Source organism: Siphateles boraxobius, unplaced genomic scaffold (assembly GCF_051911475.1).
Source record: "Siphateles boraxobius isolate OS27281-9 unplaced genomic scaffold, OSU_SipBor_1 12, whole genome shotgun sequence".
Classification (NCBI taxonomy): Eukaryota; Metazoa; Chordata; class Actinopteri; order Cypriniformes; family Leuciscidae; genus Siphateles; species Siphateles boraxobius.
Genome location: NW_027508722.1, coordinates 4,344,559 through 4,361,862, shown reverse-complemented (window position 1 = coordinate 4,361,862; position 17,304 = coordinate 4,344,559). Strand labels below are relative to the sequence as shown.

Below are 17,304 nucleotides of genomic sequence, written 5' to 3'. Positions count from 1 at the left end.
AAACCCTGACCAACCAAGCACCTGTTGGGGATGTAATCAGCCTGGACACACCAAGAGATTCTGCCCAATTAACCCATGGCCCCAAGATGGGCCCCAGCTAAGACAGCCAGGGCGACAAGGAAATCAAAACCAGCAGTATCAGGTATCTGGCCCCGTCAACCCATGGCGTGGCCCGGACCAAGGATACTAGGGATGCCCAGAGAATCCTACGGGGAGGAGTCAGCTTCCAATGCTGTCATCAAATGCTGACCAAGAACCTATGCTGCGGGTTAAGATAGAGGACAAGATAACACCTATTATGCTTGATACAGGAGCAACATATACCTGCTTGAGCCCAACTTATGCCTCACACCTCCCCAGGTCTGGAAAATATGTAAAGACAGTAGGATTCTCGGGACTAACGCAGCTAATTCCAATGACAACTCCTGTCAGCATAAAAGTCAAAGACTCTGAAATTAAAATTCCTGTGCTAGTATCAGACCAAACACCAGTCAATCTGTTGGGAAGAGATGCAATATGCAAGCTAAATTTACAGATATGGTGCACTCCCCAAGGGATATATATATAGATAGTGCAGGTATAAAACAGATGATAGTAATGAGTGAAATGGATCAACAGGAACCACAAGCTAATGCATTTTGGATTGGGAATTTAGATGAGGGACTAAGACAAACACTGGATAGATAGGAAAAGTATATAAAAGAACAATTCCTGAAACCAACCTCACCAGAAACTGAATATCACTCCTACAATGATATATGACCCCCTTAGGGATCCAGAACAGGAAAAAGAGTGGTTAGAGAAAACTGAGGGCCAGAAAGTGCATTTAAGATCACACCATATAATTATAGGACCAACAGGGGCAGCACTACAAATTGAAGACAGTGACTTCACCAGAACATGGTTTAGGGTTGATAATTCAGTCCCACATGTGACGTTGTGCGTCATTGAAGGATGTCGGGCAAAAGATCTAGGTCCAATGATGTTAAAAGCTAAGGAAAAACGGTGGGAAGCCACTGAGAACCCCTTTATTTTACAAACACCAGATAAAACACACCTAAAGATTCTATGTGTAACTAATATGATAGGTACCCCAAAACTGGTTGTAGAAACAGAACAACAACATGACTCAATCTCTAAAATGAAGGAATTAATGATAGAAATGGAAGAAAGGGTGCCCCTACAGTTATGGTCTAAGCATGACACAGATGTAGGACTAGTCAAGTCAGCAAACCCTGTGAGAATTGCTATTAAACCAGGAGTCCAGCTGCCTAGGAAACAGCAATACCCACTGAAACGCGAAGCAATAGAAGGCATAAGAAAAACAATTGAAGGGTTAATAGAGGCAGGAGTACTAATTGAGACCGCTAGCTATTGCAACACTCCAATTTTACCAGTAGAAAAAGCCAATAAATCTAAGTGGAGACTAGTGCATGACCTAAGGGCAGTGAATGAAGTAGTGGAAGACTGGCCAGCTGAGGTGCCAAACCCACATACGCTTTTGACAAATGTTCCACCTGCTGCTAACTATTTCACTGTGATTGATCTGTGCTCTGCATTTTTCAGCATTCCTCTAGCAGAAGAAAGCAGAAACCTTTTTTCCTTCACTTACCAAGGTAAACAATACACATACACGAGAATGCCCCAAGGATTTAAACACTCACCTCATGTGTTTAACCAAGTTTTAAAACTTGATCTAGAAGACTTAAGACTGGATAGTACATTAATACAGTATGTGGATGATTTGTTGATCTGTTCAACAACGCTGGAACAGTGCCATCAGGACTCCATTAAAGTATTAACCAAATTAGCAGAAGGTGGCCATAAAGCCTCAAAAGAGAAATTGCAATACTGCTTGCCTCAAGTAGAGTATCTGGGTCGATTAATTGCACATCAAACAAAGGCAATATCACCCAGCCAATTGGAAGGAATTAGTAAAGCACCCCAACCGCAAACTGTGGGTCAAATGATGACATTTTTGGGAATGACTGGTTTTAGTGCTGATTGGATAGAAGATTATGCGATCAAAACAGCTCCATTGCGGACCATTATGAGACAGGCTGGTCACCAAAATCTTAGAGCACCATTGAAATGGGATCCTGATGCACTGATAGCATTCAGCTCACTCAAAAAAGAATTACAAACAGCCCCATTATTAACGATTCCAAATTATGACAGAACTTTCCATTTGTATGTAGCAGACAGAAAAGAGGGCTTTGCTTCTGCTGTCCTGATGTAGGAGACATGCAGTGGGCGGAAGAAGCAACCCATTGCCCACTATAGCACCAAATTGGACAGTGTAGCCCAAGGCTACCCACCATGTAATCAACAAGGTCTAGCTGCAGTTTACTTTGCTTTTGAGAAAGCCTCTGCTGTTACTATGGGCTATCCAGTCATCATCTATACCCATCATAAGATTGCTGAGTTATTGGAACAGGGACGTTTTGTTTTGACGCAGGCCAGATGTTTGGCGTACTCCACATTGTTGACTTATCCTGATATAACAATCAAAAGATGTACCACAACAAACCCAGCTAACTTTGTCCCAGTAGAGGGGGAAGGAACACCTCATGAATGTGTTGCTGCCTCTCTAGCATTCACTCGTCTGAGACCAGATTTGGAATCAACACCAATTGTTGATGCAGAGGTGGACTACTTTGTAGATGGCTCATGATTTAGAGATCACTCGGGTAATCATGCTGGTTTTGCTGTTGTACAACGAGATGGGGACAATTTTACTCCTGTGCTGACACAACGTTGTGAACAGCCTTGTTAAGCACAGTTGGCCGAACTAAAAGCCCTTACGGCAGCATGTCTGCTGGCCAAAAATAAAGCAGCCAACATTTATACGGATTCTGCATACGCCCATGGGGTATGCCATCTTTTCGGTGCAGTATGGAAACAAAGAGGATTCAAAAAGAGTGATGGAACCCCAATCCAACATGGGGACCAAATTACTGCATTGATTAATGCTATGATGTTTCCAGCCAAATTGGCCATCGTCAAATGCCAGGCTCACAAGAAAGGAAATGATTTTGTTATCAAAGGCAATAACGCCGCAGATAGCCAAGCAAAATTGGCTTCTGGGTGTCAATCTGCTGTAATGGCACCATCCGTTTTGATCCAGCCCCTCCCTACTATAGAAAGTATTGCCCAAATGCAGTCCAGAGCTACACCACCTGAAATACACTTATGGCAACAAAGGGGGGCGACTAGAGATGCTAATAATATCTGGAGGTCTCATGAAGGTTTTATGATAGCTCCCACCCCACTGCTTAATATTCTTATACCTGACGCCCACAGTTTTGACCACTGTGGAAGGGGGGAGATTATGAGAAAGATAAAAAGACAAGGATTCTGGTCCCCATACTTACAAACAAGGGTAGATGAATTTCTGAGACAATGTGAAATTTGCGCACAGAACAATGTAAGAAAAGGAACAACAACTCCAATAGGCTCTATTCCAGTTCCAGAAGGACCCTTTAAGCATCTAGTAATGTGGACATGATAAAAGCAGTAAGAGGAAAAAGGTACATGTTGGTCATTATAGACAGATTCAGTAGATGGGTGGAAGCAGAACCATCAGCAGAGCAAGGAGCACAGACAGTGATACAATTTCTGACGAAAAAGGTCATACCAAGATTTGGTATCCCATCCCAGATCAGTTCAGACAATGGGTCTGCTTTTATTCAAAGAACGGTAAAGGCAGTAATACAACAGTTGAGGATCAAGCAGAGACTGGGGTGTGTCTACCATCCTGAGTCACAGGGACTTGTGGAACGGGTCAATGGGACTATTAAGGCCAAAATCAACAAAATTTGTGCGGACACTAAACTTAATTGGGTAGATGCGTTGCCACTCGCACTGATGAGCTATCGAATGCAAACCAACAGGATCACTAATCTGACCCCCCATGAAATGTTGACTGGGAGACCAATGCCTGTGCCTCATTTGAGAGGACCTTATGACGGGCCACCGTTAGAACAGTTACAATTGGAATTAAGGACATATATGAGACAATTGACTGCTATACATGAAGCTATTCATTCACAGGAACAAAAGAGGGGACCCAGAGAAGAGGAAGAAGTTCCCTGTCTGGTGGTACCTGGAGACCAGGTATACCTAAGAGTCTTTAGGAGAAGGTGGAATGAGCCACGACGAGAAGGACCTTATACTGTAGTAAGAGCAACCCCCACAGCAGTACAGGTAGAGGGCAGCACAACCTGGTATCATTTGAATCATTGCACCCGAGTCCAAAGGCTGAGACCTAGAAGGCAAGAGGAGGAAATAGATAGTCAGGAAGGGAGTCAAGAGGAGATAGCTCAAGATGCCCCAGAAGAGCAGGGAACTGAAAGTGAAGATATTAACATTGATGAACCTCATTCTAGGGAGACTGAACACGCTGAGCCAAGGGATGAAATGCCGGAGCGGAATGATGGACAGCCTTCAGAGGACCTGGAGCCTGAAGGTGAGAGAGCTCCTAGTATTGGTCTTTCTGGTGATACACCTCATTGTTTTCTCGGACGCGGACGTGAGAGGACGCTGGCGCTGTTTGTTCGCCGCTTCTCTGTCTGCTATTCCTTCTTGTGTTTCTGTTTTGTTTATGTTCACTGTAACCCTTCCTCTGGACAGCCTCACAGCTGGTTCCCGAAGCCGCTTGGGCACCTCGACCGGACTGTCGCCTCGTCGGTTAGCCGCTTGCTGGCTGCCCGCGTTCATCAACGCGTGCCTGCTAATTCTAATTCTAGCTGCAATAGCGGCTAACCCGATTGCCTACCTCTTTCTCACAGGCAACCTCCACCAATTGCTTTCATCTCCTCCTGTCATGCCATGGATCATTTTGGCACTTACATCAGTCATCCATTTCTGTCTTTCTAGTCCATCACTAACTGCTACCACGGAGCTCTCAGTCCCTCCGCTCGGCATCATGTTCAAATATTCAACTCTGCAACTGGTCGAACTGATCAACTACTCAATTCCATCCTGCATCCCAGTCATCAAACAGCTCGGACTTCTACGCCTACCCCGTTACATCCACAGAAGTTTTCGCCGCAAGTTTGTTTACTTCCAACACGGACAATCCATTCCATCCATCTGGTCACCTGCACGCTCTGTCGCACCTCTGCCACGTCATCGGAACGCTTCCCCCGCTGGATCACATAGAGCTGAGCGCACCGACTGGCTGCACAGAAAACCCGAACTGGACTACAGTGCTATTCATACTTCACATATACCTATTCTCCATTCACTTGTAAATCCACTCACTGTCCCTTCTCAACTGCATTACCCCCTCACTCGCACTGCTAATCGGGACAACCTCAGATCTTTCCAGCCTGCCCCCATCTCACCACCCTCTCACCATGCCAACTTTGCCCTCCTCAACACCCGATCCCTTAACAATAAAGCCCCTGCCCTCCATGAATTAATCCTTGACAACACGCTGGATTTCCTTCTGCTCACCGAAACTTGGCAACAACCCAATGACTTCTTCTCCCTCAACCTTGCATCCCCCACTGGCTACAATTACATCTGCAAACCCCGCCCCTCCCGCCGTGGAGGTGGCCTCGCCGTTATTTATAATCAGAACTTCCGGATCACTGAACTCACCCTCCCTTCAGTATCATCATTTGAATATCTCGTCTTCAAAGCTCTTTCCTCCATGACAGTTATCCTCATTTACCGGCCACCTAAACCAAATCCCTCCTTCCTCTCTGATTTAACTGAACTCCTCACACTAGCTTCATCTCTCTCTCCACGTCTGCTACTACTCGGTGACCTAAACATCCACATAGACTCCTCCACCTGCAAGCTGTCATCAGAATTCACAATTTTATTGGACAACTTTACTCTCACCCAACATGTCACATTCCCCACCCATGAAAAAGGACACATCCTCGATCTGGTCTATTCCACTAACCAACCAGTACTCAACCTCCATCCATGCCTCTTTCCACTCTCTGATCACAAACTGATACGGTTCACCATTCCGTCTCCAACCCCCCGCCCCCGCCTCCTCAGAGAAATCACCTTCCGCAACCTTAAATCAATTGATCCCCATCATCTCTCTGACCTGCTCTCCACCACTCTCCACATGGACTCAACCCTCACCTCACCTGATGATCTCACAAACCACCTCAACTCCGTTTTGTGTACCTCCCTTAACACTCTGGCCCCCCTCAAAACAAAAACTGTCACTTTTAAAAACTCGTCACCCTGGTACACACCTGCACTCCGGAAAATGAAACAAACTGGACGCCAACTTGAACGCCTGACAAAAAAATCATCTCTCACAGTCCACCATGAAGCCTATAAACTCCACCTCATTGCCTACAAAGATGCCCTCATTGCCGCCAAATCTGCCTACCTCTCCACCATCCTCACCAACCCCTGTCTAAACCCCAGAACCCTCTTCTCCACATTGAACAACCTCATCAAGCCTCGGACCAACACCTTCCTTACCTCTACTCCGGATCTCTGCAACTCATTCCTTCACTTTTTCGCTGATAAAATCAATATCATTTATCAATCTCTATCCCCTGCATCCGACCTTCCAGTATCTACTCCAGCACCTATCACGGGCCCTTTTCCCCCCATCCCTCCTGACCTCTCTCCCCCTTCTCCACACTGCCTCCTCTCCCAGTTTAATTTGGTCACCACTCTTGAAATCTCTAAACTCATCAGCTCTTCCAAACCGACTACCTGCTCACTTGACTCCCTCCCTACTCCACTCCTGAAGTCCTGCCTCCCCGTCCTTTGCCCCTACCTCACTAACCTCTTCAATTCCTCATTGTCCCTTGGAACTGTTCCCTCTGCTTTCAAAACTGCCGCTGTCACCCCTATCCTCAAAAAACCTGGTCTGGATCCCTCTTCCCTCAACAACTACCACCCAATTTCCACCCTCCCCTTTCTGTCTAAAACCCTGGAACGTATAGTCGCTTTACAATTACAAACCCATCTTCATGCCAATAACCAATTTGAACCTCTCCAGTCTGGTTTTCGCCCCCTCCACAGCACAGAAACTGCTCTCCTCAAAGTCCTTAATGACCTCCTCACCTCCGCTGACACTGGTTCCCTCAACATCCTTATTCTTCTCGACCTGAGTGCAGCCTTCGATACTGTGAGCCATAACATCCTGCTCACCAGACTCAAAGACCTTGGTATCGAAGGTATTGCACTCAGCTGGCTCCATTCCTACCTTTCCAACAGATCCCACTTCATCTCTCTTCATAATCACACCTCTGCAACAGCCACAGTCACCCAAGGCGTTCCCCAAGGATCCGTACTCGGCCCCCTCCTCTTCATCATTTACATCCCCCCCCTTGGTCAGATACTTCGTCACTTCAAACTGAATTTCCACTGTTATGCCGATGACACTCAGATCTACCTCAGCACCAAATCCTCCCACAATCCTCCCCTCTCCCATATCAACTCCTGTCTGTCAGCTATTAAAACCTGGATGCAACATAACTTCCTCAAACTCAATAGCAATAAAACAGAATTCCTCCTCATAGGCTCCAAATCCACTCTCAGCAAAACCAATAACATCACTCTCACCATTGACGACACCATTGTCTCCCCATCCCCCCAGGCCCGCAACCTCGGCGTGGTTTTTGATTCAACCCTCTCCCTTGAACCTCACATCTGTCATGTCATTAAAACCTCCTTCTTTCACCTCCGCAACGTCGCCAAAATCAGATCCTCACTCACACCCTCTGCTGCTGAAAGACTCATTCACGCCTTCATCTCCTCACGACTGGACTATTGCAACTCACTACTCCTTGGTATTAGCTCAAACTACATAAAAAGACTCCAACTGGTCCAGAATGCAGCCGCCCGACTCATCACCCGCTCCAAATCCTGGCACCACATCACTCCAGTCCTAAAACAACTTCACTGGCTCCCTATTTCCCACCGGATCACATACAAAATCCTGGTCCTTACCTACAAAGCCATCCACCACCTGGCCCCCTCATACCTCACTGACCTCCTCTCCCCCTATCAACCCTCACGGTCCCTCAGATCCACCTCAGCCGGTCTCCTCTGCATCCACAAGTCCAAGCTCCGCAGTTTTGGGGACAGAGCCTTTTCCAGGGCAGCTCCCAGGCTCTGGAACTCCCTCCCCCATGAGATCCGCACCTCTGAGTCCCTCACCATCTTCCAGTCCCGCCTCAAGACCCATCTCTTCACCTCTGCCTATCCGTAGCCCCACGCCCCTCCCATCCCTATATGTGCCTGTTTTTTTTTTTTTTTTTTTTTTTTTTTTTTCTTGCTTATTCACCTGCCCTGTAAAGCGACTTTGAGTTCGAGAAAAGCGCTATACAAATTCAATTTATTATTGTTATTATTATTATGCAGCAGCTTCCCCAGACACAATGCCTCCAGGCGAACAATCCCCTGGAGAAGGACCCTCTGCTGATGAACCATACAACTTTGTCACACTCAACCTCCAAGACATCGGCATCCCAGGAATCGACCTCCCAGAAAATGACTTCCCAGACATTGACCTCCCAGAAATTAATCCCCCAGACACTGAATTACCAGACCTCTCAAGCTTTGAGTGGGATAAGTCACCCTAACCTGACTCAACCAACACAAGGTAACAAAGCACGCAGACATAATGTAAAAAGATCCCTGCAGAAAGCTATGACTATTCATGAAGATTATACCCAAACTGAAGTTGATTTGGAAGTAGAACTACAAAAAGAAAAACTGTTGGATGATGCCTATCATAATGAATGGTATAAATGGGCAGTGTATACTGTAGGACAGGTAAAACAAGGCACATGTGTATTATGCTCACCGTCACCTTTGAAGAAGTTAAGAATAGTACCAAACCAATATGACTACATGCAGTGTGCCAGATTTAATTCACAATATTGTAACAGAACTGGACATGTAATTCCATACTGTCCAGCTGAGTGCCTGGCCATGTTAGGGAACCACTATTATCAAAGATTTTATAACCAGGAGGGTTGGGGAAGTGCATGCAAGGAGCTTGACGTAAGAATAGATAAAGCCAATTAGGAGACCCCACAAAATTACATTCTGGATAAAACATTGGAGTATGAATGTTTTAACAAAACTATGGGCTATCGAAATGTAGGAACCTTTCAAGGTAAATGTGCTATAATTTGGCACCTGGATTATGAGATGTACAACGAGACAAACGTATATAAATCCTCTAGCTCAATATATGCCACAGCAACAATAAATAAAAACATGTCTGTAACAGGTGCTCATGAAAACTGCGAGAATGCTACCTTATCCTTTCCCCTGATTGGACCACTTGAAAATCAAACTGAAGCAGTAGCTGATTTCTTTTGGCTATGTGGGGGTAAACGACTAAGAGCCACCCTAGTTGATTGGAAAGGACTCTGTGCCAGGGTGAGGCTAGCTCAAGGAATAGGAATTGTAAACTGGGATCTCAATGAGGAAGAAACGATAGAAAAGTTGAGTAGACATAAGCACAGAGCTAAGAGAGCTTATACCCCAGATCCCAATGTTAAAATTGATGCAATTGGACAGCCTAGAGGAATACCACATGAATTTAAGGCTAGGGATGAAATAAAGTCAGGGTTTGAATCATTTCTTCTATGGGTACCTGTTAATAAGAATACTGAATGTATAAATTACATATACTACAATCAGCAAAGATTTATTAATTATACGGATGATGCACTTGAGGCGCTAGGCCAACAATTAAAAGCCACCAGCAAAATGACATGGCAAAATAGGCAAGCCCTGAATTGGTTATTGGCAGATAAAGGAGGAGTATGTGTAATGTTTGGGACTGACTGCTGCACCTTTATTCCTAATAATACAGCCCCCGATGGAACTTTCACTAGGGCTATGAAGAAACTGAAGGCGCTAAGACAAGAGGGTGCTGAAAATGCGGGAAGGGACAGAAATATTGGATACTGGTTTGATTCTTTGTTTGGAGCCTGGAAAGAGTGGCTGATTAAGGTGGGGATAATAATAGTTGTGGTTGTTGTTGTTGCTCTTCTGCTGTTCTGTTGCGTTATACCTTTTCTCAGATCCATGTTGGCCACTGCAGCTGCTCAGTCAATGACCCGAGCCAAGCAGATGATCAATGTGTCGGTTAACCGAGACAGAGTTGACATTGGATGCAACTCAGGAGTCTATCCTATTGGACCAGGCCTGGATGAGTTAGATGAGTTCTAATGAAAAAAGGTAAAAGGACTGGGGGTACCTGTTAATTTTGTTATAAGGTTTTTGACTTTGTTTTTTGACAAGAGAGGGTGTTAGAAAACTCTGTCTTTCTTTTTGGGGGTAAAAATAGGAAGCTTGTTAGAACATGCATGGGTAGAGTAGGGAGTTAGTAAGATGGGCAGTTATGCATTTATTTTAAGGGCCCCCGTCCTGTATATCCTATACTTATAATCATGTTAAGATATGTTTTTATATAATCACACTGCTGTCACAAATTTTAATGCAAGACTGAAGGGAAATAGAAGGTTTAAAACAGAACATTACCCGTGATATGAGGTGATGTAATTGTATGCAAAAGAAATGAGAGTGTTTTTGTTATTTTTAGATCACTTTATCCACCTTTTTACATATATGGGCATATTACAGTAACAAAACGTAGAAGCCTTGACATTGTGTGCATTTAGACTACTGGAACTGTTGTATATAAGATGTAAAAGAGGAATTATTTGCAAGCGCGGTCATCTACTGTTGTTTCAACAAAGGGCAGACTCAACTGGTGGTTTAAAAACCCGCTGTCTGCTCCAACACCAGATAGCGCCCTAGGCACTGCCAGGGCACCTCTGGCAACGGTGTAGCAACCCAGATAGCGCCACGGGCCACCAGGAAGTGCCTGCATGGTTCCTCTGGCATCGTGGGACAATTGTAACTTCGAGACTATACACTGTATGATGAATACACTGAATGTTTGAAGCTGCTTTGTCCATATAGAGAATGATGGTTTGACAGGAAGGCGAGATCTTTTACTCCACTCCAGACAAATGGGGGTGGAGATGTTTGGTCTCACTCTTCCTCCAGGGTGTACCTCTGTGATAACAGGTCTATTGGTAGAATGACTGGATGGTCTAAATTGATCATATTGGTAGGATATGAAAGAGACCTGCTCATGGAGATACATCCTGGGAAAATTGAAGGTGGGACTAGAGTTAGTCCCAAAGGGGGGATGTGTTGGAGAATTCTGTTACCCCTCCTTTATCTGATGCTCAAGTCTGAATGCTGTAATGCTGAGCAACAGTAGGCCATAGATAGGGTGACCAGACGTCCCGTTTTTCCCGGGACAGTCCCGTATTTCAACTCTAATTTTAGTGTCCCGACTTATTATGAAAAAATCATGTTTTGTCCCGTATTTCATCGTTAATATATATTTTAGGTTTTTTATTTTATTTTATTTTTTCCTGAGTGATAGCACGAGTACTCTTCGAAATAGCCTAATAATAAAACTAGCAAATCACCTCATATATTTTCCTCATAGAGAAAACATTTTTCCATCCAATAAGAGAAGGCAGAAGGACAATTCCATCCAATCACAATTCACTCAATCAACTTGCATTTAGTGAAGGCGGAATCCGACGTCACAGTTAAGTGTATACGAGACGAGAGCAAACGGATAAGCTTGACTCAGGTGCAAAGATGTCAAAGAAGCGTACATGTACATTTAATGAGGATCTTCAAAAAGAGTTTAAATTTCTGAAAAGAGAGTCACTATCAGAGGCAAGTAAATTAAGATGCGACATTTGCGGGGCTCGCTTTTCCATTGCTCACGGAGGCCGAGCCGACATTACGCAGCATATGCACACAAAAAAGCACATGGACGCTGCTAAAAGTAAGTGTGCTACTCCAAGTGTCAGCGAATTTTTTGTGAAGCAAAGTTGCGAATCTGATAAAGTGCATGCAAGTGAAGGACTTTTTGCATACCATTCTGTTATTCATGGCCATAGTTTTCGGTCAGCTGACTGCACTGCAAAATTGATCAAGAAATTGTATGATCCGAAATTTTCTTCTGCTCGCACTAAATCTGAGGCTATAATATGCAACGTTCTTGGTCCTTTGTCAGAGGAAGAAGTTCAGCATAGTTTGGACAAGTGCTCCTGTGTCACATTAACTGTGGATGCATCCAACCACAAAGACATTAAATTGTTTCCTGTGCTTGTGCGATACTTCAAGCCACTAGAGGGTGTAAAGGTCAAGATAATTGAATTTTCATCTCTGCCAGGTGAGACATCTGATTTGCAAACTGCCTACATTTCCCATGTCATTGAAAAACATGGCCTTGATCAGAAAATAGTTGCACTTTGTGCTGATAACACTAACACAAACTTTGGTGGTGTTAAAAGAGCTGGTAAAGGCAATATCTGGAGAAAGCTGCAAATGCAGCTAGGAAGGGATATTCTGGGCATTGGCTGTAATGCACACATCATCCACAATACCCTGCAAACAGCAGTGGATTGCTTACCAATTGATTTGGAGTGTTTTGCTGTGAAGGTATACAAATACTTTCATATCTATACAGTGCGCGTAAGGGAGCTCAAGGAGTTTTGTGACTTTGTACAGCTGGACTATCAAAAATTACTGCAGCATGGTAGCACACGTTTCCTCTCTCTTGGTCCAGCTCTTGAACGAATTCTGCACCTTTTTGATGGTCTACGTGCATACTTTCTTTCTCAAGAAAAGTGGCCAAAGTTTCTAAAAGACACATTCAGCAGCCCTTGCACAAAACTTTGGCTTGGATTTGCACTTAAGCAAACTGCAGCTTTCCATCGTGCACTGGCGACAGTAGAGCAAGAAAATATATCTGCCACAGAAGTGGCTTTGCACATTTATGATCTGAGAAATGTCTTGCAGGCCAGGCTGGAGGAATCATTCATTCCCTCTGACATCAAAACACAGTTAGACACCCTTGTTGAAGCTGGTGACATAAAAGCTGATGATTTTTTTTGTGCAGTGAGAAGCTTTTACTCAGCATCAGTGGATTACCTTGACAATTGGAGATGCTCACTGGAGAATACAAGAGAACTAGAGTGGGTCCTACTGAGAAGTGTTCCAGAATGGAGAGACATTCAGAGCAGCCACAGCAAGTTCTACTCAAGAATACCTGCTCTCACATCAGTTGACGAAACCATGCTCTTTGATGAGTGGGCCTGTGCTAAAAACATTGTCACTTGTCACATCACTGAGTGGAACAAAAACAAGGTGGCTGTGTCTGATAGATGGACAGACGTGTTTAGTGAGATGGGGAGCAAGTCACTCAACTTTGGAGTCTTATCTTTGGCTCTGGAGTTTGTTTTATGCCTGCCTGGTACATCTGCACCTGTGGAGCGTGTGTTCTCGTTAATGAATGCATCATGGACGGATGAAAAATCTCGACTGAGTGTAACAACAATGAAGGCAATGCTTTTCGTACGAATTAATTTCGGACTGGACTGCTCCGCATTTTATGATAAACTCTTAAAAGACAAGCGCACGCTGGCAAAAATTGGTTCCAGTGAAAAATACAAAACAGCAACAGTGAATGATGCTGTTGAACCATCTTGTTCCCTCTGATCTGCAATTTTATGTAAGTCTACATTTATTTTTTTACATAGCTAACAATATTATTAGGTGTAAATACTTGTATGTGTGCAGTAGGTGTTGTGGGTCTGTGGGTTCTGTGTCTGTCCCGTATTCCACTCTGAGAAATCTGGTCACCCTAGCCATAGGGCAATGTAGAGTTGGAAAAGTACCTTTAATGCATAGATGACGTTGGTGCAAGGTACAGGAAAGTACTAAAAAACATATATGATGTAATATTTAAAAAAAAACTATACATGTGATACTCCGCCACCAATAGAAATAAGGCCTCGGAGCATGTGATCTTAATGGTGGCGTGATACCAAGGAGGAGCAATGTGTAAGAGATAACGGTACAAACACTAATTGGACACTGGTGATAAGAAAGATGTATAAAATCTATGTTTCAACCACTGTAAGATCAGATGATTCAGCTGACCATCTCACTTTGTTGAATTGCTCAATAAAGTTCTTCTTCTGAGACCTGGAACTTCGACTCTGAAAACTTTTTGAAGACTAACTCCTACTAGACTCTGAAAAACTACTGATCAGGACCAGAGACAGGCAATTAGCCACAACAGTAGCTGTCAGTTCACCAAAAACTCTCAGTCCTGCCGATCGACTGTCCTGCACAGAGCAGGATTGGGCACCCCTGTGTGCTATACATTATTATTATATTTAAATTCATTTTGGAAGTGTCATTATAATAATTGCAAGTTATTGTTGTCTCTGAATCAAGAGGATGCATATTTTCAGCTGCTATTGCACCTTTTCAGAGCACACTTTAGGTGTCTGGCCCTCATTAAAACCTCTGCTGGCAGCAGTGGGATTCAACCCACGCCCCCGAAGAGACTGGAGCCTAAATCCAGCGCCTTAGACGCCTCAGCCACGCTTGTTTGGCCACTCTAGTGGGCCATTCAATTTCAGAAATAGAGAAATTGTTGGGTGTGGACCTTCATCGTCAGGCTCTGAAGCCCGCCGATTTCGGCCAAGGAAAGCAAAATCTTGAGTTTTGAAGAGACTGGGAGCAAGCAGTGTCACTTCTCCAGTCTTTTCACAGGTGCCTTCTAAAATGCAGACTTGGCAGCGGTGGGATTTGAACCCACGCCCCCGAAGAGACTAGAGCCTTAATCCAGCGCCTTAGACCCCTCGGCCACGCTACCTTGTGAGAATGCCTTCCGTGGGCCATTTTCGCCAATTTTTTCTTTTAGTGTCTCACTTCTCCATAGTTAAATCAGTTGAAATTCTTCATGCCTTGAAGGAGCTCCTCGAAAGGTGGAAAGGCCTACTAAGTAGAGGGGGGACGCAGTTACACTCTTGGAGTCCCCCCTCCCTGCAGATTGCAATTCCATCTCTAATCAAACACAACTGAATTACCTAATCAAAGCCTAATCGAATTACCTAATCAAAGCTCGGCCACGCTACCTTGTGAGAATGCCTTCCGTGGGCCATTTTCGCCAATTTTTTTCTTTTAGTGTCTCACTTCTCCATAGTTAAATCAGTTGAAAATCTTCATGCCTTGAAGGAGCTCCTCGAAAGGTGGATAGGCCTACTAAGTAGAGGGGGGATGCAGTTACACTCTTGGAGGCATCCCTCCCTGCTGATTGCAATTCCATCTCTAATCAAACACAACTGAATTACCTAATCAAAGCATTTGGGCCATACTCCAAAATGGCAGCCAGATGTGTCGCAGTTAAACTCAAAATCAAGAGGTAGCTGTCAGTTCACCAAAAACTCTCAATCCTGCCGATCGACTGTCCTGCACAGAGCAGGATTGGACACCCCTGTGTGCTATACATTATTATTATATTTAAAATTCATTTTTGAAGTGTCATTATAATAATTGCAAGTTATTGTTGTCTCTGATTTTAGAGGGTGCATATTTTCAGCTGCTTTTGCACCTTTTCAGAGCACACTTTAGGTATCTGGCCCTCATTAAAACCTCTGCTGGCAGCGGTGGATTTCGAACCCACGCCCCTGAAGAGACTGGAGCCTAAATCCAGCGCCTTAGACCCCTCGGCCACGCTACCCCGGCTTGGCTACTCTAGTGGGCCATTTTCTGGCCATTAAATTTCAGAAATAGAGAAATTGTTGGGTGTGGACCTTCATCGTCAGGCTCTGAAGCCCACCAAGTTAGGCCAAGGAAAGCAAAAACAGCTGAGTTTTGAAGAGACTGGGAGCAAGCAGTGTCACCTCTCCAGTCTTTTCACAATTGCCTTCAAAAATGCAGACTTGGCAGCGGTGGGATTTGAACCCACGGCCCCGAAGAGACTGGAGCCTTAATCCAGCGCCTTAGACTGCTCGGCAAGGCTACCTTTGAATGCCTTTCGTGGGCCATTTTCGCCAATTTTTTCTTTTAGTGTCTCACTTCTCCATAGGTAAATCAGTTGAAATTCTTCATGCTTTGAAGGAGCTCCTCGACAGGTGGAAAGGCCTACTAAGTAGAGGGGGGATGCAGTTACACTCTTGGAGGCCCCCCTCCCTGCAGATTGCAATTCCATCTCTAATCAAACACAACTGAATTACCTAATCAAAGCATTTGGGCCATACTCCAAAATGGCAGCCAGATGTGTCGCAGTTAAACTCAAAATCAAGAGGTAGCTTTCAGTTCACCAAAAACTCTCAGTCCTGCCGATCGACTGTCCTGCTATACATTATTATTATATTTAAATTCATTTTGGAAGTGTCATTATAATAATTGCAAGTTATTGTTGTCTCTGATTCAAGAGGGTGCATATTTTCAGCTGCTTTTGCACCTTTTCAGAGCACACTTTAGGTGTCTGGCCCTCATTAAAACCTCTGCTGGCAGCAGTTGGATTCGGACCCACGCCCCCGAAGAGACTGGAGCCTGGAGGAGCCTAAATCCAGCGCCTTAGACCCCTCGGCAACGCTACCCCGGCTTGGCTACTCCAAAATGGCAGCCAGATGTGTCGCAGTTAAACTTAAAATCAAGAGGTAGCTGTCAGTTCACCAACAACTCTCAGTCCTGCTGATCCACTGTCCTGCACAGAGCAGGATTGGGCACCCCTGTGTGCTATACAATATTATTATATTTAAATTCATTTTGGAAGTGTCATTATAATAATTGCAAGTTCTTGTTGTCTCTGATTGAAGAGGATGCATATTTTCAGCTGCTTTTGCACCTTTTCAATCACACTTTAGGTGTCTGGCCCTCATTAAAACCTCTGCTGGTAGCAGTGGGAACTGAACCCACGCCCCCGAAAAGACTGGAGACTAAATCCAGCGCCTTAGACCCCTCGGTCACGCTACCCCGGCTTGGCCACTCTAGTGGGCCATTTTCTGGCCATTAAATTTCAGAAATAGAGAAATTTTTGGGTGTGGACCTTCATCGTCAGCCTCTGAAGCCCGCCGAGTTCGGCCAAGGAAAGCAAAAAGGCTGAGTTTTGAAGAGACTGGGAGCAAGCAGTGTCACTTCTCCAGTCTTTTCACAGGTGCCTTCTAAAATGCAGACTTGGCAGTGGTGGGATTTGAACCCACGCCCCAGAAGAGCCTGGAGACTTAATCCAGCGCCTTAGAGCGCTCGGCCACGCTACCTTGTGAGAATGCCCTCCCTGCATGGCTCTGAAGCCCACCGAGTTCGGCCAAGGAAAGCAAAAACGGCTGAGTTTTGAAGAGACTGGGAGCAAGCAGTGTCACTTCTCCAGTCTTTTCACAATTGCCTTCTAAAATGAACACTTGGCAGCGGTGGGATTTGAACTCATGTCCCCGAAGAGACTGGAGCCTTAATCCA

General features: G+C 44.7%; 2 non-coding genes across 2 annotated transcripts; both read right to left on the bottom strand.

Annotated features, from left to right (window-relative positions):
• Positions 1-14,634: 14,634 nt before the first annotated feature.
• Positions 14,635-14,716, bottom strand: trnal-aag (transfer RNA leucine (anticodon AAG)). The gene has a single exon. It is a non-coding gene; the product is annotated as a tRNA-Leu (tRNA).
• A 785-nt stretch (positions 14,717-15,501) lies between these two features.
• Positions 15,502-15,583, bottom strand: trnal-uag (transfer RNA leucine (anticodon UAG)). The gene has a single exon. It is a non-coding gene; the product is annotated as a tRNA-Leu (tRNA).
• Between the last annotated feature and the right edge of the window lie 1,721 nt (positions 15,584-17,304).